The sequence below is a fragment of the Aphelocoma coerulescens genome, chromosome 14, assembly GCF_041296385.1.
Source record: "Aphelocoma coerulescens isolate FSJ_1873_10779 chromosome 14, UR_Acoe_1.0, whole genome shotgun sequence".
NCBI lineage: Eukaryota > Metazoa > Chordata > Aves > Passeriformes > Corvidae > Aphelocoma > Aphelocoma coerulescens.
Window position 1 is genome coordinate 15,662,802 of NC_091028.1, and position 22,150 is coordinate 15,684,951.

Here is a 22,150-nt window from a genome sequence, read left to right on the forward strand (position 1 = left end):
TGGCATTCCCTGCTTCACATCCTAAACAGCACCAGCTGCAGATAGCTACCTCAGGCACATTTCTAAGGGCTTCACAATGGCCAGTCACAGAAATCTGACTTCATCTGTTGACTGTGAAGGGCTGTAACAAAGAACAACTCCATGGCTAACAGCAGCATCTCTTCAAAATACAAATCTTAATACAGTAGATTTAAAAGCTGTTGCCTGACTTATTTTAAAAATCATATATGCTTCAGAATATACACCTTTTTTACTATTTCAAACTGCTTTTAAAATGAAGAAAGAAGATAAATTAATTGCTAGTAGGGAATTATATAGGGACCTATATAATAAGAGACACAGAAAATCACTGCACAGCACTGGAGAATAATACAGCCACTCTCTCACACCAGCCAGTCAGTTGACTGAAATCACCATTTATCATTCCATTTGCATCATCTGAAACGAAGCAGTGTGTTAATGTGCTTTGTCAAATAAGAAATGGTGGAGATCTGTTTAGCACTTCAACAAAAAGATGGTGCATGCTCTGATTCCTGAACTCAGTGCAGAGATAGCATTCAGTACTTGCCCCTGCTCTGCACCAGGGCTCTCCTCTCTGTCCCCTGCCAAAAATCTTCTCTCGTAGTTGTTCGTGTCTCATAGGAGCTCATCACCTTTAATAAGACAGGAAAACATTATCAGACTACAGTAAGAGGACTCACCACCCTCTTTTCCAGTCTGTTTTCCCCATAGCCTGCTCTCCTTCAGTGGTTTTTCCCCCAGCAAAGGACAGCAAATCAAGTATGCAAGAAAAACTGCAGCCCTTGGATTTTTTTTTTTTCTTTTTTTGACACTTGGATGACTTTTTGAGAGGGTCTGCTTTCATGGGTTGAGTTCATTCCCACTACACTTGTGCTTTTATTCACAAGTGTAGCAAAAGCTCCTACTTGCTCTGCATTTTATCTGGCTTCCTGTGTCAGCTAGGGCGAGGTGCCAAGTGTTACATTTTCCTTTGCTAAACATTTTACAAAGTCTGTATTTCACCTACCCAGGACACACTGATCAAACCAAAATAAAACCTCCTGCTTTTGAATGGTCTCTGTTAAGTAAACAGGAACAGGAGAGCCCAAAACTGTGCTTAATGTAGCAGTGAGCACTCTGACTCCAGGGTGCTTTGGGGGCTTGGAGAGTCTTCTGCTTCTGCTTGGACTTCAATTTAAGTAAGGGCAACTGGAGCCTTGGTGAAAGCTCTTTACAGACATTTACACTAAGCTGATCCCAGAGGAGTAACAGCCAGAACACAGCCACGCTGGATGGAAGAACTTGGCCCCACAAATACTGGCAGATATTCCAGGATGTTTCCTGTATTAATTTTCTCCAATAAATTTCCCCAATGTTTTGAAGGAATTGAGACTTTTTTTTTTAATCTGAGGTCGAAACAGAAGATTAACAAGTTTTCTTTCAGCAGATTATGTGTGTTTACTGCCTATCTAACCCTTTACTGGATTTAGGTAGTGTTGCACCCAGTTTACCAATATCTGACTTTCTGTCTAGATTTGTGAAGGAACATAAATCTGGCAAATGACTGCAGATCTTTTTTCTTGAAAAATCTAATTTTATTTTCAGCTTAGTGCTGATTCATATAATAACTGATTTTCAAAAAGCACATTTTCAGATATTTTGATCTTACAAGTGTTTTTAAATTCAAGAGCTTCATCCACATTGGAAAACCACTCAGAGAATACATACAGAAAATTAATTAGAGTTCAGTTCCTGACAGAAGCTGAGCATCTGCTGAGTACAGAGATCCAGTTTCCAGTGGGAAATAAATAAATAAAAATCAAACCCTAAATTAAATCAATTTGTATTACAGGCACTCAGAAGCATTCAGAAGTGGGCATTTGTGATCTAACTTTAACATAAAGATGTTCAGAGCTAGCTGGTGTAAGCAGCTTTTTCACACCAGTCCTAACACCAGTCTAGCATTAGCACCAAGGAGTTTGGGGCTATTTCAGAGCAAGCAGGAGCTGCCTGTTAGCACCAACCTGGATCATGCCCAGTTTTGATGAAGGACTCAGGATATTTTATCACATACCATGATAGATAAAAGTATGATAATTACTATTAAATGCAGCTGTTTTTATAACCGGATTTTGTTCCTTGTCAAGATGCAATTAAACCCTTGGGATAAGTTTTTAGTATAATTCTCAGTGATTTAGCTCTGAGATTCATTAGAAGTTACTTTCTTTAAAGCCTTCTGTGTTGACTGTGAAGTTTTGGCTGCTGCTTCAGATTTTCCTGTTATGTCTCCCCACTGCAGTTCATATCAATAGATCCCTTGCAAGATCATCTTTGTGCCTTATTCTGTGTATTAAGGACACCCTCCCACCTGGGCCACTCATATCACTGACTCTCAATTGCACATATTCTTATCTTCCCCTCTCTAACCTCCATAGCAAAAGCATCTTATGCCTTACAAAAGATGGTAGCACAAATCCATGTATGCATATGAATTAGAAGAACATTTAAGGAAACAGGTTTTTAATACACATGATTCATTCCTAAATAGACCTTTATGGCAATGTATGTTTTATATATATGGGACCGACAATAAGTCCATGCAAGAGCCATTCTTTGTAAAGTCCAGATTCCCAAAGAGAACACAGTTATCCAAAAGGTGTAAACATGAAAGTTTTAATTTCAGAGGGTCATTAGCTCATGAGAGCAGGAAGGAACAGATACAACCTTTTAGGGTAATTAACTTAGGAATGCATAGAGGAGCCTGCAGACAGGCTGGTGCTCCAGATCAAAGCACCATGCTCACTCTGCTCTTGCAGGCTGCCAGTACCAAAGTTATTGATAACTTAAAGTGTCACTATTCTAACTAGGTTACTGCTGACCTAAAAATGCCAATAAATACTTTAGACTCATCCAATATGGCAGTACAGTCTACCTGAGATACACTGGCAGGGCAGACACGGGTTTGTGTGCAGAACTTGGAAAACATCCCCAAAGCCCTGGTCTTCAGAACTCTGTCCTGGACAGACAGGCTTTGTTTGTAACATGGAACCAATGTCTCAGGAGAGAGAAATAGTAATAAATTATGCACCTCTTACTGCTTTAGGATGCTACTGTTGCCCATTCATCCTTTCATTCTCTCTGTTGTCTTTAAAAGGCAAAATCTCTCACTAAGCATTCTGTTGATAACCTTTGGGAATATTTCAATACAGGGTCAGAAAACAAAACCAATAGGGAAATAGATACCATCCCTAGTGGATAATTAAAAAGGGTGACCAGTTACAGTCTGAACCAAAATCTTTCACATCACTGAAACAGTGCAGGAGGGTAAGAGCAAACAGCAGCATTATTAGAGCACTAATGCAGTGCAGTCGTGTGGGAATACTGAAATCCCTGGAATGTGAGACGAATTCAAAATCCAGCTGATAAGGCTGTAAATCATCACTCAGCCAGGGCTGCAGGTATGAACTGGGGTGAAAAAACAGAGTGGCAAAACTCCATCATTCATTATATTCTTTCCCCTTCTAGGTCCCACTCCCTCTTCCCAGTTCAAATTTCTAACAAAATTATGGCAAAATTCACGTCCTTTTCCATCATTTTGACTATTCTCTTCTAGCTAGAACTGTCATTAGAATGGAAATTGCTTCCTTGCTTTTTCACTGCCTTTAATAATATACAAGACTAATTATTTATTTTGCCACAGATTAATTTGCAGGTGGAATACAATGAAGATATGGTGCATGCCATCTTGCCAAAAAGAGATGTTAACAGTAAACAGGATGATCAGGTCACACGGCCAGGGACAGGCCCACAATTTAGAGAAATTTTTATCACACTTCCTTTTTTAATCAACCATGACTACCAATTGATATGTAGAATGGATCCAAGACTTTTTTACATTATTTTATCTTGGATTTGGTCAGAACAAAGAAGCTGAATCAAGTCACTGTTTTGTGAAGTTTATAAAAATCTCACCTGAGACACAAAATGAAGATAAAGTACTGAAATGTCAGCTGAACTAGGAGATTCTGTTCTTTGCAAAATTAGATAGCTGGGGCTTCTATGAATTTTTAAGTGACTGAGTTGGGCCTACTTCAGTACAGTTCTGCCTTTCTAGCCAGCACTCCTGCACTTGCTGTTCCTCTGACTTTGGAGGTGGTTTATGGCGTTCTGTAAATAATTATCTGGAAAGTGAGTACCGGCAAAAAGCACCTACTATTCTGAAAAGTCTTCTCTTTAAAAGCTGGTATGTACAAAACCACATTAAAAAAACCTATGCCAATAATCTATTCCTACTGTACACCAAATGATTTCCACCCCTGTTCTATTCTGCCTAAAAGAAAGCTTTCCTTGCAGAGGGTCATTAGCAGCACCTTGAACTTACAGAGGACTTGCAGAATGACCAGCTGGTGCTGCTGCCTTGGGCCTGTGACCATCTGTCTGCAAGGGACCTGCAGCTGGCAGCCACTGGCATGGGATGGCTGGAGGCTCTGCAGCCAGGGTTTGATTTCCATTGCTACCTGACATCTCCCCCTTTGTGGAGACCAGCTTTTTAGAGGTAAAAATCCTCCCTCCCACAAACTGACAAGCTCTGTGCCAGTCGTTTTCTCTCTGTTCAGGCTATTCCTCGCCCAGCAGAGCTAAAAGTGTTTTCTCCTTTTTTCTGTTTCAGGAGCACAGTTAACATGGGGCAGGGACCAAATCATCACACGCACAGTAAAAATGAGAGGAAGTATTTTCTCCACAGGAGGTAGCAGCTGTATTATTCACCAAGACTAAACCAACACCCTGAGAGGGGAATAACCATAAGTCAAGGAAAAACATCACTTTTCAGAAGCCAGGTCATGCCTGGAGAAGTGTCACCTAAGGCAAGGTTTTGCACAGGGTGTTGCAAGCAATGAATAATGTTCTGCACACATAAAAGGTTTTGTGAAATCAAGACCTGAATAACTTCAGAAATACAGATTGAAACCTCCTCTGTACTATTGATGTGTCACACAATGCTGAGTACATTTTAAGGTGCTCTTATTTTCCACCAACACTGTATGAAAATACATTCACTGTTCATAATATGACAGCACAGCAGAATCATGGGTTTATTCAGAAGATTAGTGGCATTGCAGAATATTGACAAATCCATGTTCCCACCAGATCAAACATACCACACTTTAGACTGGCATTTAATACAGATATTTGTAGACTGCAGGAATAAAAAATGAAACTAATTAAGTTTAATAATTCAAGATAACTTGGCATGCCTGATTGTTACATAAAGGCTAATTATCTTTCTCCTTTTCTTCCAAATCTCCCCCTCCTCTCACCAAATTAATCTGGAAACTCATAAAATATGAAAATATTAAGAAAAAAAATCAGAATGGTAAACCCTTTGAACACAAAGAAAATGCCCTGCAACAGATTTACAGCTGATGCAAACTTGACTAAAATCCCACAGATTTTTTAAAGAGTGATGTCTGTTTTTACAAGCAGTCATCTTAGTCATAAAGGAGATTTATTTTCTTATACATCCTCTCATCACAGAAACAGGACCCAAAAAATTGTCTTAGGCAGACCTTACTAAATCCAAGTCACCAGCAGCACTTCAGCAGAGATCTCAGATATTGCAATCCCTGTACCAATTAGTTCACGTGTTGGCACACAGTAACTTTTATTGAAGATCTACTTCTATCAGCACTGGAATGTTTAAAAGCACTAATATTTCTAGAAAATTACCACTCTCTTCTTTTTCCACATTTCCCAGACAGGGACAATCAAAACACAAGTTTAAATTAACTGTTCGAAACCTTAATAGTGCCTTAGACTGAGAGAAAAACAATTCTTCAGTTAGGAGAAGATAAAATTGAGAGAAGGTTTTATCAGAAGCACTGGACTCAAGAGGAGAATTTTATATGAGTAGGGTTTACCCTGGATGCCAAATACTCAGTGTGAAGCACTCCAGATCAGCAGGTACCCACACAGAAAGCAATGTTCAGGGTGTCAGAAGGTACAACCACATTACAATAAACCCCAAACCCCAATCCCAGCTGCATCTATTAATTTTCTTCCAAAATCCACTTCTAGCCAATAGTCTTTTTCCAAGGTGAATAGTTAAAGAAAATACTCTCTAACAGATGATTAATTTCGTTCACAGTACAGTGAAAATCTTTAGAGCCAGAGGTTGACTTAGATTACCTTGCTAACTAATAAAGAGAGTAGGTTTTTAATTAGGTTGCCTAAAGCTCATTCTCCCTTCATTATTAATGATTCTTCCTTTGCACATTGTAATTACTACCAGCAATATATATACGTATATTTTACAAAAAACCCCTACACACACACATATGTGTATACAGAGAGAGCACCATGCCAATAAGAGGCTTCCTCCTCCTGCACAGGCATTTCTACCTGACAGTAGCCATGCAAAGAGAGACTTGGCACGTGCAAACATTGCTTTGCCTCTTCTTCAGATCCCACTTCTCCCGGGACATCTACAAGATACATCTAATAAGGGGCTGCTGGGCAGTGTAACTCTTACCATGGCATTTCTTCTCATTGTGTACATCCATTTGGCATTCATGGTTTGACTGGAAACTCTTCCAGGCAAGGCTGTTCTCTATTTTAGTGCCTAGCACACAGGGCCCTGAGCAGCAGTGATGGATTCTCAGCAGCATCACAAAACCCACCACTTATTGTGTGTAAAATTTGTACAACATTTGCCTGATAGAATAACACTGAACAAGGCTGGCTCCCACACTGATGTTTGAAATTACTGGAATGGTGTGTTTCATGTGCACACAGTGTGGGGTGCACAGAGAGCTGCCTAAAGGCTGTGAATTATTTACAATTTTAGCATTATTCATTTCAGAGGAGTTGCCTTTCCTGAGTCCCATGTCTCCTCATTTACTATGATGGTCAGGGAGACTGTGTTAAGGCAGCAAACATCAGCCCAGAGCCTGTGCTAGACTTGCATCTCACCGAGGGCTGGAAGTGGAGCAGCTCTGGGGGAAACTCTGCTGTGACACACGAGAGAGGCACCGAAGCCAAGCAGCGCCTCGTGGCTGTCGAGCTGGCATTATTGGCATTGTCTTCAGGCAGACATGGCTACTGAATACAGGCAAGGAGAATGTAAGCCACTCACCACTAAAATTTACTTCCCAGGCTAAAAGGATTGTTTGCCAAGTGTTCAATTGTTGCAACCACTGCTTACCCCAACACCTGCGAGGGCTCCACACCTTCCGCAGTATTTGGTTTGTGAGAGCCTTTGGGACAGGCTTCGTTGGCCTCTGTATTTCACCTGAGCAGGTTTCTTTCTTTTCCTCAGCTGTGCCCAGAGAGATCATTTGAGGCCAATAATTACACACCCACAGCACATCCTCCTGCTGTTGTATACTATGCTTTATCAAAGTTTAATAAGCCTCTGAAAAAAATGAGCATTGCTGCTCAGTTGCATCGGGGTCTAATAAAGTTGTTTATTTTTGTCCCCAAGGGTTGAATTAATTCTCTCTAGCACCCTGCCTATGCAGATATACTGCCACCATCATTTGGGCACAGGGAAAAAAAGTGTGGCATTGTTCATTAGCATTGTAGCAGTCCTAAAAACCCTGTCATTGACCAAGCAGTGCCTTTGGATCCTAACAGACCAGGAAGAGCAACTCCAGTCAATGAGCTCAGAGTCCAATTTAACAGGGAGATTTTTACTGCTTTTCTATCTCTGCCTTCTAAAAAAAAAAAAAAAAAAAAAAAAAAAACTTATTGATGACTTTGACTTTTCTTCATGTACTTTGCATGCACAAATCAAAAAACCTGATGCCAGTCCATGAGAGAAGGAAAGGAAAGGAAAGGAAAGGAAAGGAAAGGAAAGGAAAGGAAAGGAAAGGAAAGGAAAGGAAAGGAAAGGAAAGGAAAGGAAAGGAAAGGAAAGGAAAGGAAAGGAAAGGAAAGGAAAGGAAAGGAAAGGAAAGGAAAGGAAAGGAAAGGAAAGGAAAGGAAAGGAAAGGAAAGGAAAGGAAAGGAAAGGAAAGGAAAGGAAAGGAAAGGAAAGGAAAGGAAAGGACAAAACCACAATTTCTTTTTGCTTTAAAGCACATGAAAGGGGCAGTAGAAGGCACCCAGAGTAGCTCATAACCCTATGGTACAGCAGCTCCCCAGCAGAAAGGCAGGGGTCCAGAGACACTGGCAGGCACGGTCCTGCTGCAGCAGCAAGGACACTGCCAGGGGCCATTTCTTTGCACCATGAATGCAGAGAGAGCAACGCAGGACAGTCAACCCCACAACACAGGCATGGCTACAGTGAAAAATGCACTTAGTACCTTTTCTTTTTCCCTGCAATCCCTGCCCAAGGACCCACACAGCATTCTCCTGGCTCTGGCTATCTCCAGCTCTAGTAAAGACCTCTGGGGCCACAGGTGTGGGAATAAATTAGATCTGTGCTCTTTTGTTCAGCACATTTCAGTTAACTGTGAATAAAACTGGACACGGGGAGGTCAGACTGAGATGGCCAGCGACAGAACAGATATTCTGTCTGCTGGAAATGCAGGGAATTACTGAAGAGCTCCCTGGTTCGCTCAAGAGAGCTTTTCCCTCTTTGGGTTTGTAAGATTTAAATAACCTGCCTCCCGAATGATTCTTGTTAACTTGTTACTTGTCTCTGATATAAAGTTTCCCTGCTCGAAGTGGGTCAGCTCTTCATGCAGAAGATTTTCTGTTCCTGTAGGGAATTACTCAGCAGAAGTTTGGATTATCAACAGAATTCTGGTGCACTCAGACTTTCCCTCGCTGACTCTATAATATGAAGAGCCCTTGCCCTTCTTTTGGCACCTTTGTTCATTTGGCTAGTGGATCCTCAAACATCTGAATTTTGCATTCCTCGAAGTCTGGTATTCAAGTCCTTCAAAATACATCATCTCCCCAGAAAAGCAGAGCGTATTTGTGAGACAGCAACAAGAGCCTTCTCTACTTCAGCCTGCTATGCTAAAGCATAAATTCTTGTTACACCTACTTACAACCAGGCACTGCAGGCACACTTCAGAAGAACAGACATGGAAACAGCTAACACGTAAGTTGTGATAATTCCTGTTTTATTTTGCTCATGAGCTGGTGACGACCAGTGAGCCTTTCCTTCCTCCCTGAGCAGAGATAAGGAACAGAGAGAAAAACAGAGATTTGCACATGCACACACGTGGCTTTAAAGCAGGGAAGATGTACTGGCCCTGCTGAGCTCCATGGACATTCAGAGCACAGAGTGCTGCTGCCCACCACGCATTCAGCCATGTGCTTGCACTGCTCCTGGCAATGCTTATAATTGCCCACAGTTGATTTACATGATGCATTTTAAGCATTGGAGATGAGCGTGAAGTTGCCTGAAGGTCTGAATCCTTTTGAAAACATTGTATATCATGTTAGGAGAGGTAGATGAAACACTTCTCCGACAATGTAACAGCAGGAAGAAAGTTCCCCCCAGTACTTGTGCAGCGTCTATTCCATACATCAACGACTAATTTGGACTACTATAACTTCACTTAGGCCCATACAGTCACACTGGGAAGAAGAATTATGCCATTATGTCTATACAAGGGCCTATTCCATGCTTACTGCAAAAATAAGTGCCTTTTAAATATACACCTACTGGTGAATTCAGCCTAGGCATGAGGAATAGTGATACACTCAGCCAGCCAACAACAGGACAGACTCCTGGAGCGTTGTTGATATGGGTTTGATAGTCTATCACTTCAGTGGGGCTACTGTGTGAAGTGTGCACTGCTTGGTACAAGTAAGACTACCCAGAGCCTAACCCTGCATTAGTGATTCACCCAGGAAATTTCATGAAGCAGCATTCTTTAAAATCTCAAAGGTGTATTCAAAAGTAAATACACATGTGGAGTTATAGGCATGATCCTGCCAGACACTGTCATAAAGGTTTCACCTTCTATTCTGGGTATATCCTTTGTAGTATCGGGTTAACTTTGAACACATGCTAAAGAAACCAGTGAGGAATAAATGTCACCCTTGGAATAGATGCTTCTGTCCAGCAAGTCCGTTGGATCAGAGCTCTAATATTTACCTAAATGCATGTTATTACTTATCAACTCATCAGGAAAAAAATTAATTAATTCAATATCTCCCCATGCAAATTTTAATCACTTTTTCAATGTCAAACCTTTAATTAGGCCGTTCCTAGGAAGCAGTGTAACCAGGCCATTAGCGATGCAGCCATAGAACAAAACTCTATTAGGAAAATGACACTTTCACTTCAGCAGACTCAGACATACACCAATGTAGTCAATCTAAATCAGATTCTAAGTGAAAACAAGAAAATATTGAACAGAGTTCTGAATGCCCTCAACTGCTCATCAGAACTGCAATTTGTACATATATGACACAGTAAAACTGTGCAGAAATGCCAAAGAGAATGCCTAAGCTTACCAAAAAGAAAATGTTTCACTGTGTCATTTTTGCTACTGTTATGAAATTTCTGTCGGAAGCAGCACTTCCTTATTTGCATCCACCACAGGGAAACAGACATTTCTTCAGTTTATTGAGGAGAGCACTGGGACAACTTGTGGAACGATGAACTTGGAGTACTGAAACACGGAACGAGCACATGAACCACGATAACAATTGCTTACATTAATTGTCAGACAAGGAACTGGACTCCTCCAAAACACACTAGGTTGTACTACCTAACAGTAAGTCTAGCCACTGTTAGAAATAATGCTGTCCTCTTGGGTATTGGGAACTACTACCCTCTCACTTCTTTCTTCAGCCACACTTGTGCATTTGCCAGGGTTTGAGTTGTATTGCAGAGAAGCAAAGCAGAATACACCTTCACAAAGGCATGGCAAAGCAAGAAAGACAAGCAAGGAGAACAGGGAGGAAAAGAAAAAATACCATTATATTCAAGTTATAAAAGGGTAAGCAGAAAATAGATTTTAAACAGTAAGTGGAAAAAGCAAGAAAGCTATAGCTAGAGATTAGAAGAGTACAGTGGCTAGACCTTGATGACTTGAAGAGAGTTTCTTTGAAGAGCTTGAATTGAAACAAAAACTCCTCCATTTGTATTAGTAATGGAACAGTAATCAAGCCTCTGGGCAAAATATGAGAGCAAGGCACATCAGAGCTCAAGTGCAAGATGTGAAGATTTTATGCTCAATCTTAGAAGTGAAATGTTTTTATCTGAGGAGGTTTTTGTAAACAGTTTTATTTTAGGAGCTGCCCTTTGAGAAGCTACTACACAAAAATGCACACAGAAGAAAGCAAGATGCTTTTCTCTATTTGAACTTTGCCTTAACACAAAAAATGCTGTTTGCTATTTATAAAAATATCTGAGAGCTGGCAGCTCTTACAGCATGTCCCCATACTTAAAAGCTTTTATAGTTTCAAAAATCTCAAATAATCAAGTGATGCTTATATGAAACTTATGAAGAGCTGCTGAATCTCTTACTGTAAAGCTGTAAGTACAGACCACGAGAGCTCGTCTTTGCTTTACACATTCAGAAATATGGATGAGTTCAATTCCAATTTTAACATCCATGGTCAAAGCAGTCTATGAACCTCTCATGCACCAGAAGAAATAGTCTCCATGAATCTTCCATCTCTTCAATAAGCAATAAAATGTATCTTAGTTGTTAATACTTACCATTTAAAATGGCAATGTGGAAATTGCCAAGTGACAGAAGTGCAGGGACATTAGACAACAGAGTGCAGTGAACTTTATGGGAGACAGCAATTGTCATTTTTAGGAGCATTAAATTTCACAAGCATCACAGTTCTGCTGTGACTGTGAGCCTGGTACAATAAACTAGCTCTTGCTAAGGATGGCAACACACAACATCTACCCAAGTTCATCTTAGCTGTTTATGTGACTCCAGGGTAGAAGCTGCTTGTACACAGCTCTGGTACTCAAAAACCAACCCAAAGCTAAAACACTGATAGAAGATAAACTCTCCTGATGTAATGATTGTTTTAAACTCAGAAAAGAGATTTCTGGAGTCCCACTCCCCTCTATTTCCCACGTCTGGTGGCAAGGCCCCTAATGTGATACTGGGTTCTGTAACATGAGCTAAGGCACAGGCTTGGGGACACACTTTCTCTAAAGCATCACCTGGAACATTTTTCCTCTTCAGCAGGTTGTTTGACCAAGCTGAGTTGTATGACAGCAGAAATAGTGTTCATGGATTTTTTTCCCCCACAGTATTTAATAATTGATTCATTTTTTCTACCATATAGACCTGCAAAAATGCTTCAACAGCAATTTCCTGCTTCCCCACAAGCTACTCTAACGCCAGCCTCTTGATTTAGTCCAGCTAAGTCCAGGAAACAAAACAGGAGCTAAACAACACTACCTTCAGCCATTAACATCCTGAAAATGCACATTAGAACATGGAAAAGTTTCAGACTCCACGGTGGAAGTGGACACGTGCCACCAGCTCCAGCCAGGCTCTGCACAAGAGCTGTGTGTGGCTCAGCCCAGGCAGGGCTGTCCCCAGCACACACCCCATGGTTGCCACTGATGGAAATTCCCCTGGGAGCACGTGCCAGTGGAGAGCTGTGGATTTGCTGTGGAAGCTGCACTTGCCTTTTGCTCTCAAGTGAGAAAAACAGCCAAAGGGTAGAACAGCTGGCACAGAGTGGCAGTTCTGGGGTGGATGGTGGTCACGTACAGCTCTTGCCTGTGGGAAGACACACAGGGATACACAGGGATTTTCCTCTGACTCCCAGAGTTCTGGCTGCTTTCCTCCTCTCTGTGTCCCTGACTTTAGGCTGTCTGCTAAGCACTGCTGCTGACAAGTGCTACTCAGGCAGAGCAGCCAGCCCTGGCTCTTACCTGTCACTGAATGAACACTCCTTGACCCCAAACCAGACCCAAGAGGGAACAGAAACAGGTATGTGTTGATCTGAGCTCCAGGCCCCAATGCAGTTGTCCTTTTCTCAACAGGATGAGAAGATCCAGCAGCTACAGCTCCACTCGGAGAGGTCTCCTCCACCTGCACACCTGCTCTGTAGGGACTGGCACTCTGCAGAGGGTTTGATGACCCTGAATATTAATAAATATTTCTCTACACTACCCAGGTAACCTTACTGATGTACCTGGGGTTATGATGGCGTTCTACCCTTGAAAGTTCTCCTCCCAGAAATGCCTCAGTTGCTCTACAGGAGACAATAATGAATTCAGTGATGTACTCAGCATGCACAGATCCTGGCTGAAGTGTAATTTTACTGACATGCATGAAGTTACACCAGAACTGATTCACCCCAGTAGGTTAGATTTTAGCTCACTGTATCCTTGTTGCCTTTCAGAAGTGTGTGTGCATTCAGCCCACAAGGACAGACTTACTTCTTGCTTGAACTCAAGCCCCAGAACGTGCTCCCATGGCCAGGCAGAGTAGGCTCACAGGCCCAAGTTCAGCTGGTGCCTTGGGAGGTTGGAGATATTTTTTTTGAAGGGGTCAATACACCACCATGGCATGCCCAGACAGGCAGGCAAAGCCTCCAGCCTGCCACAGAAAGGCAGAGAGCACATTCCAGCTATTCCTGAACACAAGCAGTAAAAAAACAGCCTCTGGGTCAGATCTGTAGCTCTTCTATCGTGTATGCCAGGAATTAGTGAGCAAAGGATCGAAATGAACTTGGTGAGAATGCTCCTGAGAATCGCTGATTTTTAAATTTTTTTCTTTAAAAGGTACAAAGATTGTCCTTTCAGAAGCTCTTTTCTTGTTGATGGTGAGGTTTTGTGCACCCTCATCTTCTTGTGATCAGTGGGACATTCAGCAGCAAGCACTCTTTGAGTTTCATCAATATTTTCAAGGGTAGGAGAGAACTTCACTCCTTTCGAGTGCCACTCAGACAAGGGTGAAAAGCTTGTGAGGGTGCCAATTATATAACCTGGCTGAGCCATCTTGCCAGCAAAGAGCTTTGCAGGATGCAGTCTGGCTCCACAAGATGGAAATTCAGCTTTTATTCAAGTAGTTTGATTTGGTGGCTTCACTGTTTAATCCATGAAGCCACTGTGATCAGTCAGAAGCAGTAACTGAAAGGGAGGTAGCTGAAATTAATTCTACCAGGATTTCAGTGTTTACTACTATGGATCTCTCTGGCAGCTCGCCAGTGGGACAAGAGTTCAAGACAACAGTTGATGTGTTCTGCACTGGAGACAACATATTCTTACACTACATGACAGAGCCTAAAGCTGAGATGCTGGATGAGCCCCAAGTAGGTTCCCACAGTGCAGTGGGCAGATCTGGCCTGGATGCTGCATAGCCACATTTGTGCTGAGTTAAATCCAGATCAGTAAAACCTGTCTCCTGGCTTATTACCGTGGGCAAGGCACCAAGTCATATAGAGCCAATACTATTTTCCAGTCTAGACTGGCCTGTGTGCAGCTGACTGTGTCACTCAGAGACAGCATTTCTGCTCTCCCCGCTCTGTGCATATGTGGACTTTAATTATGAAAGCACCTTGGATTGCCAGGCCTTTGGGACAGGGACAGTCCTTTTCTTACAGGTCCGTCTTGTGTCTCACTCTTGAACACAGATGCACAAGTGCCCCTGCAGCCAGAGTAACAGCAGCTATTCTTTGTGTAGCAGGAGGCCTGAGCAAGGAAACTGCTGCTCTGATAGACACTGAGAGAAAAAATATCATCAAAACGTAGGATGGAAAGGAAGGAAAACCAATGCAGAGCTTATTAGCCAAGTTGGATACAAGCTTTAAAAATGTATCAGCCTAGACCAGGAAATTTATGTTCAAAGCCACGAATTCAGAGTTAATTTATTATGCAGTAGATTTCCAGCTCCACTGAGCTAATGGGATTTGTTATTCTGTTAAATGGGCTTTTCCCTCAGAGCACCTTGTTTCATTAGACCATTTAACAAAGGTTTGGGAGAACGAGGTGTGTAAACACAGCGCAGCCATGCCAGCTGCCTCTTTGTTTTGCACACTAAAGTGCTAATTCCTCTTACAGCACCTTATGGGTGCACATGAACTGCACTCTATGTAGCAGGCAGGGGGATTTCTCTTTTCTGAAAGCTAAAGAGAAAGTGCAGAAAATTTCCCAGATTTCTTGAGAGAAGACTTTTGCTTGTTAATGATCTCTGGTGTGTTTAGAGTTAAAAATTGGAACTATCTTCCTTGCACTAACAGTGTTGATGATGGATTCTCCAGGAGCCAGCCAGCACTTTGTGAAATGGCAGATGTAAACAGAACTGTCTATAATTAATAACACTTTAATTAATAGCAGGGCTAAGTAGACCAGACAAAATCAAGCCCCCGAGAGTCTCTATTTCCTGTAAAGTATCAACACAGAAAAAAAATACCAGGAAGGGGAAAGATCAAACCCTGTTTCATGGAAGTTAAACCAAGTCATGGAAGAAGCACGCGAGCCTGGCAACAACCGCAGGAGTGAGCTCGAGCACTGCTTGTTCATTCAACACCCAAATGAAACTCCTTTTCTGATGTTCCTCACAGCATCCTACCCCAGTGTGCCCAAATTGCATGCTGTTCTTCCCAATATCCGTATCTCTGGTGAGAAAAGAAATGCTTGCACTCCAGGGATAATCGGAACATTAATTTTCTATCAACTTCAAGTTTTTTAAATGAGAGCTCTTTGCCATTCTGGTCAGCAAGTTGAGAGCAATTGCTATAACCCTTTGTAAAGCAATGCATCCTTTAAGGAGACATTCTGCACCTTTTCAGGATGCAATCTTATACCATACAACTGACTGACCTCCATATTCCCACTGTTCACAATCATTCGATTTTCAGTTACAAGATTTTGATTTTTCCCAAGGAAAACTTAAGAGCAATTCCAGCAGCTATTAGGCATTGTCAATGAAACTTCATTTATGATGAAAAGAATAAACATGACAAAACTGTCAAGGAAACCAGGAAAGTCAATGCCTGCATTCCTGACAGCATCAGGAATAACAAATCTATTGTTAAATGGCATGAGTTTTCCCCAGATATCCATTTTGCAACTGGTATAGAATAGAAATCTTGTTGAAAATAAAATTAATGTAGAGAACAAGGGCTGAAAAAATTAATAAAAGCTGTGGGACTTGAAATGGTTTCTTTCTCTGTCGCTTTCATTTGTGTGTGTATTCATGACTGTGTGTAAATCTAAATACATTCCCAAGCCTGGGGGCAATGTTGATTCAGAAACACAGAATAAAAATTAAAGAACCAATGGCCTGTTGAAATGAATGGCAAAACTCCCTTGACTTCAGCAGAGACAGAATTTTGCCACAGAAATTTGGGCCAAAGTTATCAACGGCCAGGAGATAGTAAACTTGACCTTTGCAAACCAGTGAACAGGAGAAGGAAAATGGCCTCTGGATTGTCCACCTGTTCTGTAAAATCTTCCTGAAAATGTAACAGAAAGGGCTCAAAACTTGCTTCCCTACCCCCAACCTCATTCAAATCTGGTGATGCTTCTTTCTCCACCCCCTTAGGGGCGGTGTAAGCTCGTTGAGCAGATGTGTTGGTCTACAGTTAGGTGGAGTAATTACACCTTCAGCTTCATGTGAGGTAGAGCAGATCAGAATTTGCTTTCAAGACCTCTCAGATGACTTCACAGTTACTTTGTGTTAGGAGTGTGCAGTGGAGGGGAAGAGTGCAGACTAACTCATGGTGTATCCATCCGTGGCCCCGTGTGGTCACTCCCACATGGACACAAGCCTAAGCTGGCTACCCTGAAGTTTCTCACCTTCTCACACTTACCCCTGCAGCTGCTGTGCTCAAATGGAGAGAAGAACCATGGCCCCTCATTTCCAGATGGAGGCACTGAAAAAAACAGAGACTGTAGCTCAACATCCTTCCCGTATTTATACAGATTTCAGAGGCTGGGTTATAGCAAACACAGATTGGAAGATGGCCTCAGAGGTGCCAGTCACACTCTGGGTGTGCAAGGCTGGCAGGCTGCTGGGGCATGGCCATTCTCTTCATCCTGGGAATAGGTTCCTCCAGGGGACAGTGAGGATGGTGACAGGATGGGACCAGCTCCCCACAGCCCCTGTACAGGACCCTTGCACACCCAAAGGTTTGGCACCTACTGCTGGTGGTCCTGTGGTCCCAGCCAAGCTGGCCTCTGGCACCCAGCCCTGTGGCTGGTGAGGATGGCACAGCAAAAGGCTGCTCCCTCTCCATGGCATCAGGGGAAATGAGTGAAGTAGGCCAGGCACTGGCTTCTTACAGGAGGCTGCCTGATCTCACAAATGAACCTTCTTTCTATTGGCATGAGCCCAGCTCTTCCCTCTCCTTGTTACTGTAAAGCAGCAGCCACCAGACAGGTAGGATTTAACAATGCCATTATAATAACAACAGTCTTCAGGCAGAGTGGAAGCCCTGGCAGAACACAGCCCAGCTAAAGGTGGAATAATGCATGCCTGGGACAACCCCTACTGCTCTAATTTTTCTTATGTATTTATGTTTAATTAGCTAGTGATTCAGAATGGCTCTGGGAGTAAATCCCTCCTGGATGAATCCCAAGGTCACTTCCTTAGCTGCAGGATGGAGAAATGCACTGAAGCCTGGCCAGCTGATAATCTTTTGCTTGCTTATACCAATTGAATCCTTTTTTTTTCTTGGATGAACTTATCTGGGAGCTAGCTAGGCTGTAGGCCCCTGTTAAATAATGATGATTATGTTCTTTTTGCTCACTGTCGACAAAGAATTATAGCCCCTCATTTAGAGCTCATTTCAAAACCGTAAGATTCTGTAATTGAAAGTGGCTGAAGCTAATTTGATAACCCAGTTCTGAACACAGCCGAGTAACTACTTTCCTTTTGTCCTTTCAACAGTAATGGCCTTGTCAGGAAAGTCTCCTGTGCTACTTTAAAGAGAGTGATTATGCCAAAGGTTAAAAACTATTGTCCAGTGTGCAATTTCAACATTGCCTTCGGGTTCCCAGCAAGGCCAGGGCATGGCAGGAGGGTCAAACTCCCTCCAGGCACAGCTGCCCTCTCAAACACCCACCCAGTGCTCACTCTCTTGGGCAAGTGATGCTGTTGCACTCCCCGGGATGCAGAGCTCCATCCAGGAGAGCACCTGACTCTCCCTCTGATGGCACGGATCCTGCTGGGCTCTCCCAGCAGGGGAGGGAGAAGAGTGTCTCGGTGTCTCTGTCTCGCCTGGCAGCTCCCTCAGACACACTGGACCATCCACCCTCGTGATTAAAATCGCACACCAGGACACCCTGAAGGCTCCTTCTCCCTTACAGCAGCCACTGCTGGCTGCACTGGGGGTGCAGGAGGAAGTGAATCCTCCTCTGGTGCCCAAGAGATGGGTGAATTCCTACGGCACAGACAGGCAGGAGAGGAACTCCCGCAGGGAACAGCCCCACGAGGATGAGCAGGATGCCCTGGCCCTCAGCAAGGGCAAAGCAGCCTCATACAACACAAGATAGAACATAAAGCCTAAAAGGGATGCCCACCTAGTGCTCTGCCTGCTGTCCCTCGGACTGCCTGGCTCCTGTGATTAACCCTGACCCCTGCACACATTTACTGGTGCCAGCAGCAGTGCAGGAAGCCCCTTTTGCCTCCAGGTCCTGTTCACAGCTGCCCCTGGGCATTCAGTGATTCCAGGAGATAAGAGCAGCTTTCCTTAAGCCTCCTTTCCAGTGATCTTGGAGGGAAACTCACCAACTGCAGGATGAATATTTCTGATAGCTTAGTAAATTTTCCTCATGTGTTTTGGATTCTGGGCCTTTCCCAAGGTAAATGGAGGAAATGTAAATAACATGGCAAACATTTCTCTAGCCATAGCCTGGAGCTATGCTCAGAACTGCTCTGGCTGGTGTAGTAATTAGCATAAGCAAATTGCTAAATTGTGTGCTGCGATAAAATGATGGATTACAGCATGGGAGAAATCATTAACTCATTGATTAGCAGCACATGCCTTCAAAACCACCATCTAAGCAAATTCTGAGGATTGTGGCAGCTTTGTAAATGCTACAACTGCTGTCTCCCCTAAGCAAGAATTGGGAAATATTAATATATAAATCACCAAAATTAAATTTTAACTATTAAAATTGGTTCTCAAATGGTTTCTAATATTTATTGTAGCTGTTCATGTGGGGCTCCTGTTCTGTGTCTCCCTCTCCTCACAGGGAGAAGGCTGTGGTGGTGTCTGCATGAGGCAGGGTCTGACACTGAGAGCTCCCTCCAGGTGTCCTGGTGCATGTTCCCCTCCTTTGCTATTTTTGCTGCACAAGTTTTAAGCATTCCAGAGAATGGATGGTGCAGTGGTGTGTACAGACCATGCAATGGGTACCTTCTGGCATAGCAAAAGGATCATTTAGATAGGTGCAACGTGCATAGTACCTTTTTTTTTTTTTTTTTTCAATGGTTTTGCTTTGAATCTGGTGGGACTTTGGGGGGTTTTTTTTGTTGTTGTTGATGTTCTGTTTTTTTTAGGAAAGGAAATGCTTTCCTGCACTTACATGTTGAGAGGATCTCCTGCTCAAAGTCTGTGTGGTTCACTGGCAGCATCTGTTTCTAGGTATTCCCTCCTGGTGGCTTTAATAATAAAAGCAGCCTGTTATTGCCACATCTAACAGCAGTAGGCTTCACTTCTTACTCAGCACAAGTGCTCAGTAGTTTGTAAAATTACTCATTTAAATGGGCTTCCTTTTATTAGGATTAGCAGGCCAATCCCATCCCTCCTCCCCACATTCCTCCCCCTCTTGTTTTAAGAAAGATGAGACACTCATGTTGAATGTTAAGACATCATGGTAACAGAACCTGTGTGTCAATAGCTGTGAAAGTGGGGTACAGGAGCCCTCCCCAGAGCTCTGTGTCAGCATGGACACTGTACCTAATCCCAGAGGCTCCCCAAAGTCATTAGCAGTAGAATGGGGGATCTCCAGGCTGTGATTGCCCCTGTTGACTTGGGAGCTGCCACAGCAGAGAGGAGTGTACCTACAGGCCTTGCTGGGGTGCTCACTGCCAATTTGAACACCCACTGATGGTGGGAGGATAAACCCAGGGGCAGGGACAACAAAACATCAGTCTAGGCTGGAGAAATGCTCGGATGGGTCCCTCCCCACCTCTAACCACACTCAACACCCCTGACCAGCGTGGTTCAGGGAACAACCCCACCTGAAAAAGGCCAGGTCACCATGGCTTGGAGCTGGGGAGGTTCCCTTTTGCTCCCACACGTCTCTGACTTTGTCTGCTGGCATTTCTAGCACTTCCCTCCAGCCAGCTCATGCACCTGCCTCCGCTTTATTTCTGACTCCATTCCACCTTTGAAAATGTGCTGGTCTTTCCCATCAGCTGTGAGCCCACAGTAGGGCCAAACATTTAGCTGTTCTGATTATTTTACAGATCCCACAGCCAGGTCATTACATCTGTTTCTGGGTCCTCCAGTGGACTGGAAAGGAAGAGAAAGAGATCTGAAAAACATTTGCATCTGTTTTGGATATCAGGGTTTCCCTTTGTTTCACTGTCAGATTAAATCATGGACATGGAAACTAGTGACCAGTGATTTCAGGGTCTGCATCTGTAAATGAAAGAGTTTCAATGAGAGGGTAATTTATTTCACTTAATTAAACCTACTGGTTTGTGTTATGAATCCATTCAGTTAAATGCCCTTTTAATAAGTAAAAGAACACCTTTCAGAATTGAAAGATTTGCAGTTGTGATCTTCAGTTCCCACTTCAATTCTGCTGCAAGGCAGTTCTTGGAAATGAGAGACAAAGCATTCCTCTCCAAGGAGAGTCCATTTTCTGAGTGTCTGGTGGCATACTTATGTGCTCGCTGCCTCTCACCCAAAATCCTGCATCTCATTGGAATTCTTTTTTTTTAAACTAATTAGGCAATTTTATACATAGTTCCAGGAGTACCTCTTAGGACAGCATTAATTTTAATAGCATCTTAAAATGACAAATTCAAGATATGCCACTAACAGTGAATATATGTAGCTAATAGATTTTCTTCATGCTGCTCTTGCCTGACACTGCATTTGTCATAGCAGGCATCCTGCTTTGGCACCATTCTCATCCATTCTTCATCCACTGATTTTTCTATCATAACATGTCTTTCACTAGCAGTGTAATTTCTGCATTACCATACAGGCAATGTCACATACTTAACAAACTCTTCATAAACATTTACATCAGCAGCTGTCTGTTAGACAGCAAATGTTCTTTTCTGGAGGAGTCTCCAGTTTCAACTATTATTATGGTAAATCATCTCCCAGAAACAGTTTTATAAATACCCCTCACAAACCTGAGCGTTTTACCTTGCACAAGCAGCCTTCCCCTAACCAGCTGCAGCAGCTTTGTCCCCGTTCTTTGTCAGCCAAAGGGAAAGTGCAGGCTGCAGGCAGTGCTGAGGAATGACACAGCAGCCAGCCCCTCCACTAGACAGCCCCCATCAGACCAGCCTGGCTGCCCATCCCATAGCACAAGTCCCCGTTTGCCTGCTTTTAGTAGAATCTTCCCTTTTTTTGCATTTCTTCAGGGAGTCTGGACCACTTGACATTGTTTGTGGCTGTTTGAAGAAAAAGTGCTGCTTTGCAGTGACACAAAGCAGCACAGTACTACTGAAATTCGCCGTCCACCCTGTTTTTGTTAGGAAAGCTGCTTTGCAAGAGTAGGCTTGTGGGTACTTACTCAATTGGGGTTTGCACCTAAAAGCTGTGCAAGAGGAGAAACAAAGTTCCGTGCCTGTAGTCCCAGAATAACGTAACCATTAAAAATCTGAAACCCAGGAAGAGCAGTTCTAATTTCCAGATATGTTTGAGTGATTTCATGTGTGTACTTACAATAGTTTTTTGGTACTTCACGCTGGAGGTACAGCACAAGATTGGAGAATTGAAACTGCTTGCCATGCTCTCCAGCACACTGTAAGTATTTGGTTACCCACTAAACCACACCACTTATGCTCCTTCTAGACCCCTCTCGAATTTGGTCAACTGAAGAAAAGAAAACAAAACCACTGATAAGTCTTCACAGTAAAAAGCTATTGCCTGAGTGTTTGGGTTGTATCTCACTGGAGCCTGGCAATAAAGTCTGCAACTGGAGACCTAATGCTATCCAGCTGGGGCAAGGAGTAGGAATGCACAAGAATGGAGGCTGCAAAAGGGCTCATGTCTTCTTCCTGCTGATAAAGTGCATGGGGACAGTGAAGAGCAGAAGAAAAGCTGATTTCTCATGTCTGGAAAC

General features: G+C 42.9%; 1 long non-coding RNA gene across 1 annotated transcript; it reads right to left on the reverse strand.

The window, feature by feature from the left end:
• Window positions 1-446: 446 nt before the first annotated feature.
• On the reverse strand, window positions 447-18,594 carry LOC138118800 (uncharacterized). Its single transcript, XR_011155288.1, has 3 exons — window positions 18,416-18,594; window positions 16,705-16,767; window positions 447-653 (listed from the first exon to the last, which is right to left on the reverse strand). It is a non-coding gene; the product is annotated as an uncharacterized lncRNA (long non-coding RNA).
• Window positions 18,595-22,150: the final 3,556 nt, after the last annotated feature.